We start from the raw sequence: 5580 nt of genomic DNA, 5'->3' as shown, positions 1-5580 counted from the left end.
TGTTCACTTTCAAAACTTAGGCATATATATATATGCATATAAATAAAAAAACAAGTAAATGTAAATAATTTTACCTTGCACCTAGATCCACCAAGCCTGTATGGCGCGCGTTTCAGTACTTCGGAAATCTAGAACTATCTAGAATCTCTAATCTGCAATGAAACAATACATATTATTGCACTTACCAAAACATGGATGAATGTAGAAAATACAGAACTATTGGCTGAATATCAAATAAATGGATTTAATCTATTTCACACAGATAGATATATTAGACCGTGTATGTTAGGTAATACCTAACATACACGCCTCCACACACACTACATTTGAAATGTAGTCTCGAAAAGACTACCTTTCAACAAAAACGTGCCACAGACCAGTCACAAGACTGAACCTCGTCGAGGCCAAACGTCTAAATGAGAGCATGAACAAGAAAGAAATAATTTTTTAACATCAGGTATCGTACACACACTGAATGCACCTGCAGACACACAACAAGCACTATCAATATAGCAAAGATTACTCCATAAAAAATAATTAAATTATTGACCAACATGAGAGAGGGTTAGCCAACATGAGAGGGTTGTGTTGATTGCCTGAAAATATTTAAATTGTTTAATGTATTGAATGGCATTTTTCAAGTAATAACATTTTTTAAATTACTGAACTAGGTTCTAGGCTTTGCTAGGCTTAATTCAATTATTACAGATGAGCCTAACCTAGCCTAGAACCCAGCGGGTTTTTTTCCTATTGGAGAGTGTTGTACATGCTGCTATGGCGGTGAGTGCACTCACAAGATTAGTGGCGCTGCCCAATAAACTCGCCCCCTCGTGGCAAAATTTTAAAAAAATTAGAACCTAGTTCAGTAATTTAAAAAATGTAACTTGAAAAATGCCACTCAATACATTAAACAATTTAAATAATTTCAGGCAATCAACACAACCTTCTCATGTTGGCTAACCCTCAGCAGTGCTCAGGCCCCTGTGCCCAGGCCCTGGGGCCTGAGTCCTCAGTTCCATACACTAGCACTGCCAGGCCTCGCCTCCACATACACTAGCACTGCCAGGCCTCACCTCCACATACACCAGCACTGCCCCTCGCCTCCACATACACTAGCACTGCCAGGCCTCGCCTCTACATACACCAGCACTGCCCCTCGCCTCCACATACACTAGCACTGCCAGGCCTCGCCTCCACATACACTAGCACTGCCCCTCGCCTCCACATACACTAGCACTGCCAGGCCTCGCCTCCACATACCAGCACTGCCCCTCGCCTCCACATACACTAGCACTGCCCCTCGCCTCCAAATACACTAGCACTGCCAGGCCTCGCCTTCACATACACCAGCACTGCCCCTCGCCTCCACATACACTAGCACTGCCCCTCGCCTCCACATACACCAGCACTGCCCCTCGCCTCCACATACACTAGCACTGCCAGGCCTCGCCTCCACATACACCAGCACTGCCCCTCGCCTCCACATACACTATAGCACTACCAGGCCTCGCCTCCACATACACTAGCACTGCCCCTCGCCTCCACATACACTAGCACTGCCCCTCGCCTCCACATACACCAGCACTGCCCCTCGCCTCCACATACACCAGCACTGCCCCTCGCCTCCACATACACTAGCACTGCCTGGCCTCGCCTCCACATACACCAGCACTGCCCCTCGCCTCCACATACACTATAGCACTACCAGGCCTCGCCTCCACATACACTAGCACTGCCCCTCGCCTCCACATACACTAGCACTACCAGGCCTCGCCTCCACATACACTAGCACTGCCAGGCCTCGCCTCCACATACACTAGCACTGCCCCTCGCCTCCACATACACCAGCACTGCCCCTCGCCTCCACATACACTAGCACTACCAGGCCTCGCCTCCACATACACTAGCACTGCCCCTCGCCTCCACATACACCAGCACTGCCCCTCGCCTCCACATACACTAGCACTACCAGGCCTCGTCTCCACATACACTAGCACTGCCCCTCGCCTCCACATACACCAGCACTGCCCCTCGCCTCCACATACACTAGCACTGCCAGGCCTCGCCTCCACATGCACCAGCACTGCCCCTCGCCTCCACATACACTAGCACTACCAGGCCTCGCCTCCACATACACTAGCACTGCCCCTCGCCTCCACATACACTAGCACTGCCCCTCGCCTCCACATACACCAGCACTGCCCCTCGCCTCCACATACACTAGCACTGCCAGGCCTCGCCTCCACATGCACCAGCACTGCCCGGCCTCGCCTACACATACACAGCACTGTAGCCAGCACTAGAATCTAATAATATAATAAAATATAAGTGTTTACTTACGATAATATTTGCATGAAGCGTTTGTCCTCTGTCCGCTGACTGCACTGACGACAAAATGGCCGCTCTGTTGATACTAGCGTGAATGATGCTGTGACGTCACAGATGAGGGCAGCAATGCGCATTTCGTCCCTCGACCCTTAATCATTCCCTCGTATATATAATTGGCGAGACAATTTACTTATCATTTACTTATCTTAGTTAGCAAATAGGGGATATTTGGCTAAGATTTCTGGTAGCAGATCGTTTTGAATGAAATATTTAAACATCTCTGGAACATTTATTATAAAATTGTCTCTGAATTCAATTCAATTCAATTCAATTGAAGTCTTTTGGCACTCCATCACATAGTGACAGACGGTGTGCTTGTTGACCCAGTTTACATTTGGTTAGGTCTACATCAGCAGATAATTAGAAATCCCAGAGAGAGTTGAAACACAGTTTAAGCCGAACAGTAGTAACATCTAGAAGTCTGCTGATTTTATTGGATGATCCATAGATGTGTGGCTCCTCTTGCATGATAGTATGATGATAGATGGAATTACTGGTGTCAATTTCACTTTGCCTCAGATCTACAAGATCTTGTTGAAGTTCTCGGTGTACTGCTGCTCTCAGATTGCTCATTGACAATCCAAGGCTACACTCATACGTCTCCTTTAAAGGCAGATTCTTTATCTAACTTATCAGCTCTATCATGCATTTGGAGGCCAACATGAGATGGAGACCACATGAAATGGACTCTGTTACCATCCTTAATAATTTTGTTGTATTTGTGCCTAGCTTCAGACACGAGCATGTTACAGTTATGTCTTAAAGAGTTGAGAGCATTTAAGGATGATAAGGAGTCACTTACAATTAATGTATCAAGTTTGGAGACTTGTACACATTTCAGTGCAAGGAGCAAGCAAATAGTTCAGTCTGAAAGGTAGAGGCCCAATTCTTTATACGGACTCCCCACTCAAAGTACAGGCCATCGCCCATTGTCAGAACAACTGCACTTCCAGTTGCACCCGTGGTGCGGTGTAGGGAACATCAGTGTATATGATTTGAGAGAGAGAATGCTCTGTGGACAGAGCATCAATATGGCTTAAGGCGTTTAGCTTTGCCTCAAGACGAAGTTTGGGCTGATTTCTAATTTGCTTCTTGGGTGGAAAGGGAGGGATTAAAACTGGAAAGGGTGTAACCTCCCACGGTGCAGGAAAGTGCCGTTGTTGTTTCTCTTGGTACAAATCATGAACCCCATACATTCTGAGTTGAGTTCCAGTTTTTGTTATCCATTTGGAACAATGCTGATCTTCAATAAAGAAATTCTGGAGGGCTTCTGTGCAAGGACTAGGATGAGTTAGCCTAAGCATTTTAATACTAATTTGACAGTTAATTTCAGTAACACGATCAACAACGCTCGGAATATTAAGTTCCTTTCTCATATTAAGTATCTTTTGTTGTACGAGGGCAACTCAAGGCTTCGTTCTGCAATTTTTCAAGCCCTCCAAGCTTTCTTTCAGGCATCAAAACAAGCAGAGGTGCAGCATAATCCACTAAAGATCTGATGTATGCAAGGTACATCATTTTGACAATTCTGACATTGGCACCATAGCCTGAGTGATAACCTGCAACAGCCTTGAGAGCTCGGAGCCTCTCTTTATACTGACGACAGAGTCTGAATACAACAGGACTATACAGTGGCACCTCAAGGCCAAGGTATTTGAATCTGTTTACATAGTCAAGCTGGGAGCCATCAGACAATTGCATCTTGCGAACAGCTCCTCCCTGCCTGGGTGGGCGCCGATTTAGTATCTTTGTTTTCTCTGCTGAGATAATTAAACCTAGGTCCTGACATGAGTCTAATACAGAGTTAAGAATGTTCTGCATGTTAGCATACCCAGTGGTGTGTATCATTATATCATCAGCATACCCAGTGGTGTGTATCTATATCATCATCATACCCAGTTGTGTGTATCATTATATCATCAGCATACCCAGTTGTGTCATCATTATATCATAGGCATACCCAGTTATGTGTATCATTATATCATCAGCATACACAGTGGTGTGTATCATTATATCATCGGCATACCCAGTTGTGTGTATCATTATATCATCAGCATACCCAGTGGTGTGTATCATTATATCATCGGCATACCCAGTTGTGTGTATCATTATATCATCAGCATACCCAGTTGTGTGTATCATTATATCATCAGCATACCCAGTGGTGTGTATCATTATATCATCAGCATAGCTATAATGATGTGGACGTTGGGTTTGCTCGGTACAGAGTTTAACAGCGTGTTTATTAAGGTATTAAATAAGGTAGGACTGAGGACACCTTCCTGTGAGGTACCTAGTTCGAAGTCTCTTGTTATCATTAATAATTTTGTTGTATTTGTGTCTAGCTTCAGACACGTGCATGTTACAGTATGTCTTAAAGAGTTGAGAGCAATTAAGGATGATAAAGAGTCACAATTAATGTATCAGTTTAGAGACTTGTACACATTTCAGTGCAAGAAGCAAGGAAAATAGTTCGGATTGAAGGGGGTAGAGGCCCAGTTGTTTATACGGACTCCCCACTCATAAAATAAGCTTTTGATACAGTGCCACATAAAAGACTGATTAAAAGATAGAGGCTCACTATATTGTGGATTCTATATTAAGCTGAATTAGGGCATGGCTATACCAAAGGAATCAAAGATTTAGAATCAATGGGGTTAAGTCGCAACACATGGCCGTTCATGTTTAACAAATTTGCTCTCTTTTTATTCCAGCATAGTTGAGGCAGTTGATAGTGGTAAGGATTGTGATGTTGTGTACCTTGACTTTAGCAAAGCTTTTGATACAGTGCCACATGAAACAATGTTGACCTTCAATAAAGACATTCTGGAAGGTTTCTGTGCAAGAGTTAGGATGAGCTAGCCTTAGCATTTTTATACCAATTTGACAGTTAATTTCAGTAACACGATAAACAACGCTCGGAATATTAAGTTCCTTCCTCATGTTAAGTATCTTTGTGGTACGAGGGGCATCCAAAGATTATCTTTAAGGCTTCGTTCTGCAAGTTTTCAAGCCCTTTAAGCTTTCTTTCAGTCATCAAGGCAAGCAGAGGTGCAGCATAATCCACTAAAGATCTGATGTATGCAAGGTACATCATTTTGACAATTGTAACATTGGCACCATAGCCTGAGTGATAACCTGCAACATCTCCAAGAGGGCTTATGGAGCCTCTCTTTATACTGACGACAGAGT

The 5580-nt window shown here is 44.1% G+C and overlaps 1 long non-coding RNA gene across 1 annotated transcript in view; it reads right to left on the bottom strand.

Moving 5' to 3' along the window:
- LOC138371233 (uncharacterized) overlaps nucleotides 1-2417 on the bottom strand; it is a 4487-nt gene extending 2070 nt beyond the window's left edge. Inside the window, exons 1-2 of the long non-coding RNA XR_011230352.1 lie at nucleotides 2341-2417; nucleotides 75-152 (exon numbers count right to left, since the gene is read on the bottom strand). This is a non-coding gene — a long non-coding RNA (uncharacterized lncRNA). The remainder of the gene's footprint in view (nucleotides 1-74; nucleotides 153-2340) is intronic.
- Between the last annotated feature and the right edge of the window lie 3163 nt (nucleotides 2418-5580).

Source organism: Procambarus clarkii, chromosome 35, assembly GCF_040958095.1.
Source record: "Procambarus clarkii isolate CNS0578487 chromosome 35, FALCON_Pclarkii_2.0, whole genome shotgun sequence".
In the NCBI taxonomy this organism is placed as follows: Eukaryota; Metazoa; Arthropoda; class Malacostraca; order Decapoda; family Cambaridae; genus Procambarus; species Procambarus clarkii.
Note: the sequence above shows the minus strand (reverse complement) of the source record. Positions and strands in the feature narration are given on the sequence as shown.